General features: G+C 43.5%; 1 long non-coding RNA gene across 3 annotated transcripts; it reads left to right on the top strand.

Moving 5' to 3' along the window:
* Nucleotides 1–849: 849 nt before the first annotated feature.
* Nucleotides 850–13,880, top strand: LOC128071825 (uncharacterized). 3 transcript variants are annotated; one of them, XR_008202014.1, is made up of 5 exons: nucleotides 855–1,149; nucleotides 1,275–1,379; nucleotides 1,808–1,992; nucleotides 4,837–5,338; nucleotides 12,266–13,880. It is a non-coding gene; the product is annotated as an uncharacterized LOC128071825 (long non-coding RNA). The 3 variants fall into 3 exon arrangements; XR_008202013.1 differs by lacking the exons at nucleotides 1,808–1,992; nucleotides 4,837–5,338 and having other exon boundaries at nucleotides 850–945; nucleotides 1,043–1,149; XR_008202015.1 differs by lacking the exon at nucleotides 4,837–5,338.
* The last annotated feature ends 4,524 nt before the right edge of the window (nucleotides 13,881–18,404 follow it).

Below are 18,404 nucleotides of genomic sequence, written 5' to 3' on the forward strand. Positions count from 1 at the left end.
TCCCAAATTCCAATTTGCTAGCTATTAGTGCATTCTAAAAAACCTTAGCCCTTGATAAAAGGATGGAAAAGAAGCTGTGCATGGATAAACCTAAAGCAATTTTTCATTATTAGTGCTTTTTTTCTTTTTTAATCTATAGCATTTAATAGCATTAAATGCAGCACTTCACCCCGTGTTTCAGTTGGTAGGCAGCTGCTCATGTTCTGCCAGTTCATCCTGTTCTTTTGTGTACTGTAATTATAAAACATCTAGCATTGTGGTTGACTGCTTCTAATAAATTAAAAATATCTGGATAAATAGGGAAGTGTTGTTGTCTACGAGGTGCAATATCCGGGTTTGGCTGAATGAGGGAAAGCTTGCTGAAACCCTTAAAGTGGAAAGGCTTTCCTGCGTTTTAACACCAATGTAAATGGCACGCTCTCAGCTCTAGCAGATACACCTGAAGTGTAAGGATATGGGAGGTCATGTTAAAGGGCAGAGGTAGTCTGCACACACAGCTTCAGAGTTTGTCTGTTCAATCCTCATAAACACTGCTGTTAATTCTGCACATGACAGTGAAAAGTGTTTTGCAGGGTAGGGACAATTTATATTTTCAGCTCCGTGTTGTCTACCCACAGGCTTAGCAACTCAGAGAAGAGCAATCTGTTTGTTTATTCCCCAAAAACCAAGGTTCTGCTGCAGAAAGGACAAAACACCTGTGCTGTGACCACTTTCAATGCTTCCCTCATCTGTGGTGCTGCTAGTCATGCTGCAAAGTCAGGGTGGCTTTCAGTCACAGCTATTTGCACTAACTTCTGATAGCCTGAAGCAGCAGGGACCCACAGTTTATCTCAGTTAGGCCCTTACAGGTGTCCTTTTGTGAGTATATAGGGCTCAGCAGCTCTCAGCATCTGCTTTTAGCTGTATTTTCTGGATGGAGCCTTGGTAAATTTTGGATGCTTATAGGTATATGTGCCTCCATGGAAACTGAGCCCTTTTGTGTACCTGATGATTGTTGTTTTGTGTGATCTGATCTTTCTATGTCCACATAATCTTCTTGGAGGCTTCCTCATTGCAGAGAGAAATGAGCTGAGGGAAAAAAAGAATCAGGATAAAACATACCACAGTAACCCTTACTAATGAATGAATGCATCCTCAGGTGTTCTTCAGGTATCTGCTTTGATATTCAAGTATGGTATAGCTATAGACTAAGCTCAGATTTGGACCTTCAGTCTATTAATGCTGTAGCATTCATTCATGAATTGGTTTTATTAGCCTCATGCTGTTTTCCTAAGCTGTGCTGGAGCAGTGAAGAAGCCTGGAAAACCCTGCAGTGCAGGAGGAGATGGTCACCATCCAGTGATGAAGGTGTGAGGCCAGACATCTGAGCCTTATGTGAGGTAATGTTTCCTGCCCTTTTTTTGTCCATAGAATCCAAGTTTCTCTAAACAGCTTTGGTTGATGGGACAGCACTTCCTCTTTTTTTTTTTTCTAGTAAGGGTTCCTTTTTAATGTGTGTGCCAGAGAGATCTGAACAACAGCTATCCCATCTCAGTCATGAAATACTGTTTTGTATGTTTTGTTGTGAGGTACATGTTGTGCAGCTAAGACTATAAAACTTGGTGAAGAGAGACCCCCTCGAAAAGCCATTTTTGCTCATAAGCGTTCCCCTCATGTCTTTTATATCACTTTTTGTTTTCTATATTGTGAAATATATCTTTCTGCATCATAGTTCAAAGCTTCGTTGAAGGGAATAACATTTGATTGTGCTGTTTTCAGTTCTTGAAATGCAAGAGTTTATTTTTGGTTCTGTATCTCTGTCATTCAGATATATTCATACCGCGTTGACTGATAAAAGTTACTAGTATGGAGGAATCTCTGTCCTAAGAACAGTGTCTTGAGCAATACCCAAGCTTCAGGGAACTTTTACTAAGAAGCTCATACCCAATAGCACCCAATTTGAGTTTTCCATGCATACAGAGCTGCTGTGCATCTACTCTCAGCAGATGAGAGGTGAGAGGACATAACTGGCTTACTGAAATAACAGTTTGACCTTCAAGCCTTTGCCTACCAAGCATACTAAGATAAAGTGATACCTATGAATGCTTATAAACAACGAAACACAGGTTGCAGGGGCACCTGCTGTGCTCTCTTGTATATTCTATTGAGATAACTGATTGGTAGCTACAGGCTCTCCTGCCGTGTCCTGCACAGCTATGGTTTCAAGTGCAACTTGCTTTCTGTCCCTTTCCCAGTAGGAAAGGTGCAGCACACTATGTTGCTTTGATAGAATTTTTATCCTAACTGTACACGCTGCTGTTTGTGTGCAGTAGACAAAGTGAGGCTTAATAAAACATAGGTCTCACACAGAAGATGTAGGTTTATGCTGTTCCTAGATTCCAGGGGAGATCATTCCCCATTAAATAGCGTTTATTGTCATGGGCTATTCTCATTCAAGTGAGGAGAAATCTGGCCATCACCACTTTTATACAGGAGCCCAAGGAGAATTTGGGACTCAGGCCAATGAGTACTTTGAAGATCAGGGACATGGACTGGACTCACCAACTGAAAAAGCCAAAGAAGGAGGGTTCTTGTCATAGCCTGTGGTGGTGAGGAGTGCAGCAGCCTTCTGTAGGTGCTGGAATTTCCTAAGAATCTATGGTTTCTTGCTCATAAATATGGCATTGCTCGAGTCTAGACAGAAGTTGACAAAAACATGTATAATGGTGAACAGATCACCTTCTGTGAGAGAAGGGAGGAAGTATTTGACAACTGGAAGCAGCAGGGTGTGGTGGAAAGGCAGAACTCGATGCCTGTCCGGAGCCCTTCTGAGGGCTGATGTAATGCACTGCCTGTGGGTTTGTAGTTTCAGACAAAGACAGTGGGAAGCCCCTGAGAGTACTTCCCATCACACACCAGCAGAATGTCTTTCTGTTGCAGGAGTAGCTTGTAACCATCTCCACCAGCTCTTCTAAAGTCCCAGGAATAAGCTGATGGCAATTATACTGTTGTAGAGAGGTAGAACTATTTTACATAAATCACTGTTGATGTGTAAGTCCAAGTTGGCACTATTCTCCACTTGCTTGGAGAAGAGAGAGCTCCGGGGAGACCTCATTGTGCCCTTCAAAGGGAGCATGTTAACAGGAGGGGGAATGGCTGTTTATGAGGGTGGATAGCGATAGGACAAGGGGGAATGGTTTTAAACTGAGACAGGGGAGGTTTAGATTAGGTATTAGGAGAATGTTTTTCACTCAGAGGGTGGTGACGCACTGGAGCAGGTTGCCCAAGGAGGCTGTGGATGCCCCATCCCTGGAGGCATTCAAGGCCAGGCTGGATGTGGCTCTGGGCAGCCTGGTCTGGTGGTTGGCAACCCTGCACATAGCAGGGGTGTTGATCGTTTTTCAACCCAGGCCATTCTATGGTTCTATCCAGAGCTGGATAGGACTGTGAAAACTGCAATACTCCAAAGGAGTGGAGGCAGACAAAAGGTGGCCCAAAAATGGTCACGTGAAGATGGCAAATCAGTAGGATCCAAGCAGTGCCCTCTAGCATAGTCAAAAGCAAATTTCAGCAGGCTCATTGTGGCTAGCAGTCACAATAAGCATTCAAATATCATACTGGGCAGTTTATGAGCTAGATTTGTCACTGCACCCATAAAGCAAATTGGTACTACCCTCCCACACAGATGAGAAATGTAACGGATAGCAAATCACACCTCATCATATTAAAAATGTAGTAGTTACAGTATGCTTTCTGCCAGAACCAAATGATCACCAGTTAAAACATGAGAGTGTGATCAAAGAGCTGTAATGGTGGTACTGCCACGTAGCTATCTTCACAGACAGCTTTATCAGCTGGGATTTCAACCTCAGCATCAACTTGTCTCTTCCTGTAGGGATGGTAACTTGTAGCAGCTCTATAGGATGCTGGATGGTCTCTTCTCTGACTTATATTTTTCTGATAACTGTTATAAATAATATTTACTACTAAAAATGTGACAAGATCTCTATTATTTCTGGTTTTAATTTGAAAGAAAAGCATTTGTATAATTCATGATCAACTCTGGCTAAAAGGTTCCGGAATGGAGCTTTCATAATCAAACTGCTTTTCTGTAAGTTGGGAAAAGGAAAGAACTTTCTTCTTTATTGAGGAGGTTTAAAAGTTCATACAACTGAAATATCCAAGAGTATTTTACAACCCAACAACAAAAACACTTCAGAAATAAGTCTTCAGGCAAAATTAATTCAAAAGCAATGACATCACAATTTTTCTTTTATTCTAGATGTCAGCATCTCTCATGAATAAATACACAGCTAGTTGGATGACTAGACAAAGCATATAAAGTGCTAAAAATAGGAACTAATTTAATAAATTATTTCAAAACCAAAAAACAATTTGGGTTGCACTTAAGTTTGGAGCAGAGAGGAAAGGAGGTGTGGGGCAAGCCCCCTTCAGGTTAGGAGGGAAGCTGGTGCCACTGTATCAGAGTGAGCAGCCCTGTCAATGAGCAGCAGTGTTTCTCAAGGGAGCAGCTTTGGCATCAAGGCAATATGGAAGAATTCTGGCCCTGGCCATCAGCTCTGTTCATTTCTTAGGATGATGTCTGCTTGGGTGTTTTGACCACCAATGCTGTGCCAACAGATCCAAGAGCTGCTGGCTTAATCCAGGTGCACTTCTCTGGTAGGTCACTCTTCAGCATCAGGGTTAACCTGATCGTCACTCTTTGAAGGAAATTGAAGTGGAAGCTACAAAATAATAATCAGTACTGGGGTTGGAAAAATTGCTCAGAAAAATATGTTTCTGAAGCCATGTGGCACTGCCATTTGGTTGGTTAACACTTTTTTTTTTTTTTTTCAGTTAAGCTGCTTTGCTTTGCATAAAACTCAGAACTTCTCTGCTTTCTTCGGAAAAAAAAACATGATTGTGCTGATTTGTGGTTTTTCCTTAAATGGTCTGCATATGTTTGCACGCAAGATGTCAGTAATGAAGGAGTCTACTAAATTCACTTGGTGAAATTCTATCGGAGCTTGTGAAAAACAAAACAAACAAAAAAAACCCCAGCCCATCGAGTAAAAATGGCTCGATTGATGCAAAAGGAAGCACAGATGGAGGTAATGGGGTTTCAAAAGAGGAATTAGAGGAGATCTGAGAGGCTCATAAATCTGCAGCAGTTCAACTTTGCCAAGAACTGTAGTGGGAAATCCTCATGACGGGAGGTATTTCCACACCGTGTGTGCCCATGAGAGCTTTGCTGGGGCAGCTGTGGGGAAAGCATTATCTGGTGGTGACGGCAAGACCTGGCAATCAGCATTCCTGAATCCTGTCGGACCGCGGCTGCTGACTCACAGAGCGGCCTTGGGTTAGTCATTCATTGCCAAATGCTTCGTCCTGACCTTGTCAAGGTGCCGTGAACAAGGAAGCAAAACAGACTTACCTTGGGCAATGCTTGCAAACAGGTCTTATCCTGCCGTGCTGCAACTTCCCTTATGCTGGTGGCTGAGCAGCAAGGCAGAGGAAGGAGCTTTGGGCCATTCTGGGCCATTTTTGGGGCAGCAGAATTAGTGAACTCTTCCATGAGGCTGGAAAAGTAGAGGATTTTTCTGTCTTATTTCAGTGGTTTCCCGCTGGTTTGTGGGTCAGTGGTGATATTTTTCCAGAGGTCTTCTCTGTGTAGCACCTCTTGTATGCTACCTCTGACCACTAACCCTGGGTTGGATTATTTCCTGTTTCTGCACAGGAGATGGCACTCCTTCAGGAAATAGGCCTAATCTTTTATTGTGGCCAGCTCTACTTTGTTTCAGCTCATGCCCTTTCCTAACTAGTTTTTTCACACCAGAGTGAAATTTAGCTTAGCTAGGAGTATATTAGGTTGGATGTTTGGAAAAAATTATACCGAGAAAGAGCAGTGAGGCAGTGGCACAGGCTGCCCAGGGAGGTGGTGCAGTCACTGCTCCTGGAGGTGCTTAAGAAACACATAGATGTGGCACTGAGGGGCCTGGTCAGTGGGCATGGTGGGGATGTGCTGCAAGTTGAACAAGATGATCTTAGTGGTCTTTTCCAACCTCAACGACTCTATGATTCTGTGATATATGTTCTTTCACAGAGTTTTCTGGCTAAATCCCATGGCCAAATTTCCTCAAGAATTACTGTCATTCATCACATCACTGCATCTGTTATTTGTGCATAGAAAACTTGGCCCATATTCCAAATTACTGAAAATAATTCCTAAAAGCCAATTTTTGAGTGCAACTGTCCATATTCCTTTACTGGTAGAGATTCCTATTGGAATATTGGCTGCTGTGGGAGGATTTGCAAAGAGGGGCGATTGAGTGGCCATGCTGCAGAATTACAATCAAGTCTTTGGACTTGTCACCTGAAATAGGCCAGCCTATATCAGACTCAGGCCAGATCTCATGAAGAACTACTACCAAATTCACCCTGGGAGTTTCATCTGAAATGGGCAGCTCAAATACAAACACAACCAGTGATTTTGACTGATTCCCATGAGAGCTGGAAAATGTTAGTTTGGTGTTGGTCTCATCTTTGCTCTTCTGAGCAGAGAAGAGTAAGCCATTATGAGTGAGCCCTATGATTGTTATTTTCTGTAGCTATGACACTCCAGTGACATTGGAAAAGAGAGCAATCCAAGAAATGTTGCACTTAAACACATCGGTTATGCTAGTGGGATTTGCAGGGAGTGAAGATTAGAAATCCTTGTAGGTGCTGGCTCAGCCTAACTACACACTACAAGCTGCTCAGAACGCTGTCTTGAACCACTGACTCTTACCAACAACCTCAGATGTTCATTTCAGAGGTAGATCTGCTCTGGTAGCTCATGTCCTGGGTTGCACCAAAAGCAGCATTGAGCAGAAGTCTGAAGGAGGTGATGTTTCCCCTTAAATTCACTCTCAGGTACCACACCTGCAGTACTGAGTTCAGCTCTGGGGCCCCCAGTACCAGAAGGACGTGGAGCTGCTGGAGTGTGTCCAGAGGAGATCATAAAGATAATCAGATTGCTGGAGCACATCTCTTATGGGGTTAGGCTGAGAGATTTGGGGATGTTTAACTTGAAGAAGAGAAGGCTCTGGCGAGACCTTACAGTGGCCTGCTAGAACCTAGAGGGGTCTACAGTGGGGAGGGACTCTATCATGAAGTATAGTGGTCAGGCAAGGGGTTTTAAACTGAGAAATGGAAGAGTTAAATTTGATATAAAGAAGACATTTTTTTTCAGTATGAGGGCAGTGAGGCACTGGTACAGGCTGTCTAGAGAAGCTGGGGAAGTCCCATCCCCAGAGGTGTTCAAATCCAGTTTGGATGGGGGCCCTGGGCAACTTGATCTAGTGTGGGGCTGTATGGTTTTAAGTTCCTTCCAACCCAAGCCATTATGTGATACCATGGTTCCATGGACTTCAAAGCTTCCTTTGTGCCCCAACAGAGAGAGCTGTGTTACCATGTGATCACCCAGGGAAGCAGTTGATGTCCCACCCGCAAGGTCTTAGAACCCAAAATGCCCTGTAAGGAACCACCCTCTACAGGAGTAGATGCCTCAGTGTAGTGCCTTTCTTGTTTGTACTCTGTGACTCTATTGGAAAATCAGGCTAGTGGAATGTGTTTGCCAATTTCAATCCCCTGATAGCATAGCAAGCTCTTATTTCCTTTGTGCTGCTTCCAGACACAGCATTGCTTTGCCTAAACATATTAAGTGTTAGAATTTTTATATTCTCTTAGTAGAAACAGATAAAAATAATAATTCTTATGAAGTCGGTCTGTTTGAGTTGGTGAAATGTTGAAAATTCCCAGTTGTCTTTGAATAGATGTATTTCGAAGTATTGCCCAAATACTTTGGAACAACATTCAAACCATGGCTTGTTTATGAAGTATTTCATTTGATGTTTGCAAAATATTTGATATCTGCAAGCGATTGGATTTGACACTCAGCTCATGTGGGGTGCTAAGCAACAAGCTTCACAATGGCAGCGCTGGAACTTCGCTGCCGGCAAAGGGTGAATTGCACACCTCTGTGCTTCTTTTTTGACTTTTCTGCAGATAATTCATGTAAGTTCCTAAAGCTTTTGCAGAATGGCTTCTAATCTCTGGTAGATAACATAATGGTTTATCCTGCAAGTTGCAGGAAATTGTAGTTTCATTCACAATGCACTTAAGTATCTTATTTACTCATTGAAAAGGCCTAAAAGCTAAACTTCTCTTTCTGAAACTATTTATGGGCATATTTTCTGTCCCAGCCAGAGTTTTGTGTGTATTACATGATAGGCTGTAGGATTGAATTCCTTTGTTCACTGGGTATTGCGTGTGCAAATTCTTGAGCGGTCAGTAGGAGCAGTGAGCGACATCTGAGAGCTGAATTCTGTCTGCTGAGACAAGCTGCACAGACCGTCAGATGGCCAAAGTGGTGAGAGGAAAGATGTTTGGTTGTGGTACCATAAGGACACTGGTATGCTGGAAGGATATAGAGGGATGTGCCTTTAGGGACACAACCGCTTTCCAGAGAAGAGGAAAGCTAGGGAAAGTGAGGATATTGCTGGCAAATTGCTGGATAAGCTGGCAAAGAGAGGGAGTAATTGGAGCTAGTGGGAGAGTGTGACTGTACCCACTGTCAGAGTTTCAGTGCACCAAAACCAGCATGCCTCACCCTGTAATGACACAGCTAAATGGAAAGATTTTGTTTCTTTTGTCTCCACCCGGTTAGATAAAGGTATAGGTAATGAAAGCTTGGTCACACCTGTCTCCTGGCATCTTTTCCTCTCTCATTACGTGTTTTTACCTCCAAAGATAAATATATCTCAGCGTAGAGATAAAGGTTTTTTTTTTTTTTTTTTATATTTGTTTTCTGTTTTCTCTTTAATTTAAGAGGAAATGTTTCATATCTGAAAAGCAGAAGATTACAAATGCCTTTATTCTCTCTGAATTTAGCCTGTTTGGTGGCAGGATGGGAGCTCCAGAGTCTGTACGTTTGATCCACTGGAGAATAAATATGTAAGTAAAAACTTGTGCAGCATAGTATAGCCCCCTGGAAATAGTCCACCAAAACCAGGAAGTAAAGCCAGTGATACTGTAATTAATTTCACGTCATAAAAAAGAGACACTGTTTTGTTTTCAATATTTTCATATATTTTCAAATCTCTTTTGAAGGAATTTCGATTTGCCTCAAAATGCTTAGAGTAATGCAAGCATTTTAATATTTAGTGTAGTTTGTTCTAGACCTGCTTCTTTCATCAATACCTTCCCAAATGAAATCCTTCTTACGTCTAGTAGGCAGCCCAAATCCAGATAATAGAGTTGGAACTACACTGTATTTAGAGATGAAGGCATGGCTCAGCATGTTAAGGAAAACAAAGGTTTCAGCTGAGCTTGAAATTATTTGTCTTGAAGCTAAAGTCTTTCTTGAATGTACTGTGTATTCAGATAGAATATTTTCTCAACTTCATGCTCCTAACAGAATGATAAACTTCCTACTGCTGGAACACTTACAGGTGCTTCATGCAACCGTGTAGCTTTGAATAAATTGCTGCAGAATGAGTTTGGCTGTGGAGAAGTGACAGTACTTTTTGTTCATTGCACAAGCTTCTCAGTCAGTCTGTCTGCTCAGGTTTCTGGAAATCTCCATGGTCTGATTCACTATTTCCTTACTGTTTGTTCTGAGACTGGGAGTAACTATGCAAACACAATGTTGATGCAATATTGTAGGGAGTATCTGGGCTAATCCCTTCCATTCAGCTTCTGAACATGTTTGTCGTGAGCAAGGGCTTGGACTCCTTACTGTCTTCTCTCACGTGCTGTCTGTGGGTTTCTGCAAAATGGACTTAGGTTCACACCATGAAGAGTTTAGCTAGGAGACTACATAGGAGACAGGGACATGCTTTCTCAGATCTGTGCCACTTTTTGTATGTGTTTTGGGCCGCACCTGTCTTGGCTAATATTATGTTCCTACAGCACAGGCATCTACAAGCCTGGTTCTCTCTGTCCCTTTCTGGTAAATGTGAGAAACACCTGACCCTCTCTTGTGGAGAAAGGAATTGCATGCCAGGAAAGCCTCCATGAGCTGTGAGGGGATCCAGGTAACATGCTCAGATGTAGAAGCCTACAAATCACTTGGTCTTCCCACCCCTTGTGGCTGAGCAAGAAGCAGGGTTTGTTATAAGAATTAGCTAATTTACAGTAGCAGAATGTGCGAAGAAAGTAAAAGCAGCAGACCTTCGAGTCCTGTTTTCCAGTTCCTGATTCAGCAGGGAGTGTTATGTTGTTTTTGGAGATGTTCATAAGGGAGGAGGATTTAATTTTTCCTTTAAGGACTAAGAAGTTTCTAAGAGCGGGTTTGATGGTGGTTGTAAGCCTTTTTAGGAAAGAAAAGGTTGACTTCTGTCTCTCTTCAGTTGCAAAACAGCAGCACGGAGATCACAGTGGTTTTCTGTTTCATTTCCCATAACAGAACTACAAAGATATGAAAGATTCTCTAGAAGAAGACAGCTAGAAGATTGCATTTCCTGGGACTGGCTTCAATTTGTTAGGTGGATAGAATGTCTTGGAATTATAAAATGTGCATGGTATGACACTTGGCCAAAGACAGGCAGGACAGAAGTCCAGGGGACATGGGATGCAATTGAGTATGTTGAGGGAGTCGTTGCAAGGCTTTTTACTGCCAACTTTGGAAGGCTGTGGTCACTGGGGAAGGTTTCCAATGAATGGAAAAAGGAAAATGCTGAATCTGAGGGGCAAGGAAGGATGCAGGGAACTGCAGGCTGGTTAGCTTAATCTCTATTCCTGAAAAAAAAAACAGTAATTCTGGAAGCCATGAATAGATGTGAAGAACAATGGGTTTAGCAAGGACAAATCATACCTGACCATCCTGATTGCCTTCTATGAGATAATCGGGTCTGTGAACAAGGGGAGAGCAATGCTCATCAGCAAAGATGTTGTGCAGCACTGACCCCAAGGGAGGCCACTAGCAACCAGTTGCTTATTGGATTTTTACCTCCAACAACAAACCTCTAAGCTTAGCGCTCCAGCCAGCTTTCCACCCACCTCACAGTCCACTCATCTGGTAGACATTTCAGCAGTTTGGCTCTAAGCATCCTATGAGATACTACAATAAAGGCTGAGCTCCAGTCAAGAGGCAACTGGCACATTTTGCAACAAAGGATATCATGGAAAAACAGGTCACACAGGGAAGGCAGTAAGTGCTGGAATGGGTTGATTGGATAGACTCTGGAACGCCTGTCCTTGGAGATGCACATAACACAGCTTAACAAAGCCCTGAGCAACCTGATCTGAGACAGCCCTGCTTCAGTGAAGGAACAGCAGATGAATGACAGGCAACTAAACAGACCACCTCTGATCAAATTATTTTGTGATCCATTTTGTGGTGTATGTGTTTATACGTAGGTGTATGAGAGGCTTTCAGAACCATGTCTAGCCCTGCGTGGGAGGCTAGTTAGTACTTTAATTCAAAACAGTCTTGTCTAGCTTTCTCCAAGAGAAGAGACAACCCTGCAAGAGCTGATGTTTTCATTCCCAGTTCTGCGATGGAGCTGACAGGATCACCACTGCATATAAAACTAATTACTGAGATTTGAGAAAAGGAATATGTATAAGGCTATGCAATTCTCCTTTGAGGTCAGGTGTGGAAGCTGTTTGAACAGTGGGAGAGTGCCTGAGCTATCTGGCAGAGGAAGGGCTCTGGCACAGAGCTGTCAGCCTGGGTCATATCACTTCCAATACACATCTCTGTTACTTGTGTGCTTGTTTATTCCTCTGGCTCCAGCTCTAACATACAAGATAGTAAGAGTCTGTGGAAAAAAAAAAATTCGACATGGTCTTGCTATGCAGAATCATTTAAAGAAAAATAGCAGCAGGGGTAGACTCAAGGGAAACAGCAATGCGTGGCAGCAAATAAACTCTCTGTGCTTGGGACAGGAAGCAGAATAAATTTGAAATGCTCAGACAGATATCAAATATGAGTATCCAATCTAAGAAATACGCTAATATTGATTTCAATGTGGCAATAGAGATGTCAATGGATAAAATGACTCCACATTATGGGGCTATATCCCTGTGTGCTTCTTCCATCTGTGCTCATTCTTATTCTGGCTCTTGCAGATGCATCAGGCAGTGTTCATCTGACCCATTCTACCGCACAGTAATCTATGCTGAGATTCTTCTTGTGGTAGAGGAGATACATGGGTATCTTCAGGGCCTGATATCTCTCTTTTTGATAGCACATCTTCAGAACAGGTATTACAACTTCCTAGCAGTCTCTGTTTCTTTCCAGGTACTACAAAGGAAGTGTGGGTGGCAGGCTCAAATGCAGATCTCTGCGGTGTATAAGCATCAAGGTTGAAGATTCACCTCACTCTGATTTTTCAGAAGTTAGGATCTGTCAAAGGTTGTAACTGCTTTGACCAGCCTCTCATGGCACCTCCAGATAGGCAACCCATACCCCTTGCTTCAGGGGCTGCATGTGGGCTCCAATCCTGGCACCAGTCCTTGCTCCAGCTGTGCTGTAGATGTGCCTGTATCCCCCATTCCCTGCTGACCCTGACTTGCTCCTAGGCTCTCCAGGTTGGCTGCACACCCAGTTCCACTCCTGCTGTTCCCCACTGAAGGGATTGATTCACCATTTGACTTGACTTCAGGTCTCCTACTTAGCTTTGAGCTGTCACTCAGAAGTTTCTTACATGGCCTCCATCAGCCCCATGTGATGTCACAGCTACTCAAAGGGATCTGACATGGCATGGTGTCAGACACCTGTGGGCAGGCAGCTGAATTTTTCCCTCAAGTGTTTGCATGTGAGCAAAGTATCTAAGCTCCTGTTGCAGTCAGTAGGGATCTAGACCAGGATCCGGATCAGCAGACCTTGCAGAGCAATTTGGCTGACAAAGTTCAGAGGTTCACTTCATGAAGAGCTGAAGACTTTTGTGAGGCTCTGATAAACCAAGAGCAGCATAGGGAGTACCTCAGGTCCAGGCACTCAAATTAGGCAAACTAAATCCCAACCTTGGTGACTAAAAGAAGAGTGAATACATCTATATACATTTATTAGAAGAATATGAAATTCATCAGGCTTTGTGCCATCATTTGTCATTTTCATCGGGGTGAAGAATAAAAAGGCATAAGCCTGGTGGATGGATAAGATTCAATCTCTGTTTCTCCACATGCAAACACATACTCCTTTTCATCATACCCTACTATGCTATATTACTTACATTCTCACAAAATGTGTGCCTTCTCAAATGGACCTACAGATCCTCCAGATGTACAAGAATGCACTTGTTGTATAAAAGATATATTTTTTTTGCTACTGTAAATGAGAAATGTGGAAATATAAATAATTCTTAATATTTTTTGTACGGTTTTCTGTATTTTGATTCTATCTCTGTAATGGGTAAATGAAAGTATTAGTAGTGTATAATTTATTTTTTTACAGTCTTCTCTGTTCTGTTCTACATTATTGTTACATCCTCTCCTGTTGCCATAGAAATGATTGATATGTCCAATCACAGCATTCTTGCCATACCCTCATCTCTACATACTGTGTGCCTTGCTCTTTAAACTAAACTCTCACTTGGCTTTTTGATACTTTGGATTATGCTCTGTAGAAAGAAAAAAGATTGAGAGGGGAGAACTTTGGCATTCAGAAGGCTGCAACTAATCCAAAAGACAAAGTTACATATATTAATAATGTGAATCCACATGATTTTACTCTAAGGCTTGTGACATTTGGTTCTTTTATTAACCCCCAACTCCAATAAGCAATGACTGTGGGAGAATGTTAGCATCCTTTCATTCAATATTGCATGTAATAAACAATACATGGATTCATAGCCACAGAATGTGAAAGATCAAAGGTAAATTTGAAGAACTGCCTTTTTGGGTGTGAGCTGATTTTAGGGAGAATAAATCAGGGTTTTTTCAGCTTTGGGTTTCCCTCCTGAAAAAGCAGAAAAGAAAAATAATTAGTCAAGATATTCCTTGATGTGATGCAATGAGAAGCAAGCAGCCAGAATGACCAATTTAATTTAGTAATAAAGGCTGGCTCCTTCCAGGCTCAGATGTCCATTCCACAGCAGTTTATCACTCTATGGAATACCCCAGGGCTGCCTTTGCTCAATTTCTGCATGGCTTCCCCTTCCCCCACAGCAGTGCCTGGGGGGAAATAGCACCAGGCAGAGCTCCTTTTCCCCTGATACTGGACAAGAAGCCTTTCTTTTTTTTTTTTTTTCTCCTTTTAATTCCTTTGCCGGCAGCCACAGGAAGGCAGCCACGCAGTCCCCTGGCTCCTCTATACAGGCAAGAAGACTTTGTGTTCATCTAAGGTATTTGCAACATGTGAGCATCTTCAGCTCTGGGCAAGGAAACCAACAGCAGCTGGGTCTCAGGAGAGTGCTGCACAGCTTCCACCCCCTGCTTGCTGCTCTTGCACTGATACGCGTTTGGTCCATGTCTTGATGGCTGCCTTAGCAACAGAAAGGACTTTCTCATGCAATTCGACCAGAGCACGGAAGGGCTACGAGGCTTCCAACAGACCTCTTTCTCCTCTTCTTGCCTTTTAGGGGGCTTTATAGCCTGATGTTGCCTGCCTTGGCTGTTTTCTATCAAATACCACTAGGTGGCTCAATGCTGAATTCACTCCGGGCAACAACTTTCAGTGGGATGCATGGGGGGGGAGGAATTTAGGAATTGTCCTTAGGCGATGAGCACCACCCTCATCGCTTCTGTAATTTTCAGATCTCGGTTGCAGATGCTGGAGGAGGGAAAGGGGCATCCCAGCAAAAGAATGAAATGGGAACGAGCTCATTCTCCTTTCTCACGTGAAATGAAATGGGAAGTTTTCTCTTGATTTATTCCTTGAGAATTGGGACAAGGGATAGCCTGGAGCCTAGTAGTCCTCCCTAGAATACCAGTCACTCTTTTTTTTTCTCCCGATAAAAGAAATATGTGTATTCTTCTTTCCTTTCAAGCTCTACCAAAAGCAATTGTTACTATCATTAAAGGCTTACTTTGACCTGAGTTTGCCTTGAAAACACATAGTCGATAAGGGGTCTATCCAACATACCGAGAAAAGAGCTTTCACTGGCCCACCACATGACAAGGCTGATCCCTACAAGCTTTTGTGACTGACACCCTCCTGACCTCTTTCCAGGCATGCCCTGGAGGAATTGCTAACTCTCAGTTTTCTTGCTTCTCTCTTTCACAAATCTCTGTTTTCCTCACATTCCCATTTCCTTTTCCTCCACAGTGCTTCTTGGGTTGCCCTTCACTTTGTGTACAAGGATTTATATGATTTCCTGTACCAGGAATTCTGCACTCATCTCTTTTTTTTTCTCTCCCAGACAGTGCAATTCCATATCCCAGGAAGGCAGTGTCCCTTTCCCTGTCCCCAAACTCTTACTTGTCTGTACAACAATCCTCTGGCTTGGTTCAAACTTCATTTGGTGGTGACAGCCAGGGCATCTCCCAGCACTCCATCCTGCCTTCTACTTGGGGTGCTTCAGCTCTGAGTGTTGCTTGGGGCAAGTCTGAGTTTGTCAGGATGTCAGCACCTTAAGGGCAATGAGGAAGAGGAGAAAAGATGAGATGGAAGCATTGTTGAGCAGGAATGCGCAAGCTGGTGCTGTCATCCAATTGTTTGAACAGCGAACAACTTCGGAGATGCCTGGATCTGAAGCTATGCTAAACAACTGGTCCATTCCCCTACTCTGGCTCTCCCATTCCCCTTCCCCATAGTTAACGGGTTTTGGCCAGTGATACTCTCCCTGACTTTTTGGATTTGATTAGAAAATAATGATATGACGTGCAGGCAGGCAAGCACAGAAACCCTAACAAGTCAAGCATGTGGTTTCACAAGCTCTGACAACAAGTTAAATATCCCCTTCCTTCCCCCACTTATGGGCCTTAGAATTCCCCATTTAGGGACATAGAAAGAAATGTAAGGAGCACCAAGACAAAGCAGAGAAAGCACTTGCCTCTGTCTGCAGCTGAGTGCAAGGAGGCTTTGGTTTCTGCAAAAGGAGCTTCTGCTAACTATTGACAGATTAGATGTTCGTCTCAAAGTGTAAAAATATAGATCTTCTGAACTTTGCTGTATTTATGAAAAAATGGATAAGAAATGAATTTAAAAGCCCCACCTAAAGATTTGGCTCTCCTTTAGCTTCTGTCCCCACAAACACTGCTTGCCTTCTCCCCAGAGGGCTCCTCCTGTCTTCCTCATTTTTAGGGTGGAGGCTAATGAGCCTCCCCGGCCCTGGTAAGTCAGAATTAATTAACGTGCAGATCCCTGCAGGCTCCTAACACCTGCTAACAGAGAATCCAGCCAGTCTCTCACGGTGCCTTTCAGCACGCAACAAGCTTTAGCACCTGGGATAAGGGAGGGCTGCAAACTCTGCTTTTGCCTGCATGTGTTTATAAGGGAAAATAAAAAAATAAAAAAATTAAAAAATAAAAGCCAAACTTCAGAGTATTTTGCAAGATTTTATTTTTGTTGTTGTTTAATTTGGATCTACTTTTTCTGCATGGGAGGGGGCATCTGCTAGCAGGCAGCTCTGTTTCTCACCATTCCCGGGTTGGGGAGGCACTTCTAGCTGAGTTCTGCCTCTCTACTAATGGGCACCTCTCTCTGCTGGCTGGTGGTTGCCATCTGTGGCAAATGTTGTAGAGGATGTAGTCATTCATCTTGGGATGCAGTTATCTGATGCAATGGCTCTCTAGGGACTGATTCAGGACCACTATAGTAAGGATATTGCAGCTAATTGGATTTTTTTCTGCCCCAAGCTGGGTTTCCAGATGTGACATGGCGGCATTGCTTTATTAACTCAGCAATGCTCACCTACTCTCCCTGTTACAGAGGAATGGATTTATTTTTCTCCTTTGGTGTTGAATCACAGTGTAGTGGGGGTGTTCCTGACAGGTTCTGAGCAAGAGCCAAGCAACTGTCCTTGCCTGCTAGAATTTTACAGTAGACACCAAGCAGGGCTGTCACCCTGCTGAATGTTGGCATTTAATATTTCAGGGAATACTTTCCTGTTATCTCCGCTTGTAACTGACTCATTTCAGAGGACTGGGCAAACCAGAAATAAAAAATTCCCAGCAACATTCTTTGGTGATTCATTCAGGTGCATAAAGCCTTTCCAAATGCTCCCCCATAGCTAACAGGACAAGCATTTTGTCTGTGTTTTGCTGGCTCCCATCCCACCAGAGCCTTAACCAAGCTACTTATGAACTGCCACCATACAGCCCTCCCCTGCTCTAGCATACGTGCTCTGCTCCTGCACTGTGCCACCCTTGGTGCTCTGGAGCCCTTGCCACAGCTGTTTTGTCACCCTCACTCCACAAAAACACAGTACTGGTTTCCACTAGAGCCTGTGGCAGGGAAGTAGTTACATGGCTTCAGGCTGACATGGAGCAATGGTCTTGTTTCATCTGCCCATGCTGCTCGCTGGATGTTTGTTCCCTTCTATGTCACCTTTTGGAGAGAGATGACAGACAGAGGCCCAAATGGAGACAAAGTGATCTGCTGGAAGTTGTCATTTAGCAAGCCTCGCTTCCCTCACAGTTTTGCTACATGTTTTTACCAAAACTCTCCAGGACTCTCCAGAAACCTGCAAATAACTTTGGCAATGGCCTCCATAAATGTTGCTCCACAGCAAGAAAAGCTACATGCAATGCCATCTGCATCAGTGTTAGAGGCTTAACTCCTTTGGAGACCTTATACCTGTGGACACACCTGTTCTTGTCTAGCCTATTTTACCCTATTTTTCCACCTCTCCCCCTCGAAATTTACCTCTTTTCTGTATTTTCCCCCATCTGTCAGCAACAGGACAAGTCTCCTTTAGTATGGACAGCCAGCTGGCGCTTCTTTGCCCCCCACTCTCTCTGCTAGTACCAAAATAGTGGTCCTTCTTATGATCTTCCAACCTGCCTTCCCACACAGTTCCCTGTGAAGCATCTTCCTAGCATGCTGTACTTGGCTTGCCTCAAGGCTGCAGCTCTTTAACTAGAAGACACGCTTCTGGCATTCCTGGGAACCGGATTAAAGTCATGCTGGCAGCTGCCCTCTGCCCTTGTCTATTGCAATAGCTCAAAATGATGCCAGCAGCCCTCTGGGTTGCATTGTGAAGAGGGTTGCCAGCAGGTCGAGGGAAGTGATTATTTTCATCTGTTCAGCCCTGGTGAGACATGTCTGCAGTGCTGGGTCCAGTTCTGGGCTCCTCATCCAGTATAGCAGAGACAGGGACTTACTGGAGCAAGCCATAAAAATGATGAGGGGACTGGAGCATGACACATGAGGAGAGGCTGAGAGCTGGTACTATTCAGCCTGAAGTAGAGAAGACTCGGGGAGGATCTTATCCATGTGCGCAGATACTCAGTGGGGTGACTAAACTATCAGACTAAACAGTTCCTAGAGGCACCTT

This window comes from Tympanuchus pallidicinctus, unplaced genomic scaffold (assembly GCF_026119805.1).
Source record: "Tympanuchus pallidicinctus isolate F22 unplaced genomic scaffold, pur_lepc_1.0 scaffold6, whole genome shotgun sequence".
Lineage (NCBI taxonomy): Eukaryota > Metazoa > Chordata > Aves > Galliformes > Phasianidae > Tympanuchus > Tympanuchus pallidicinctus.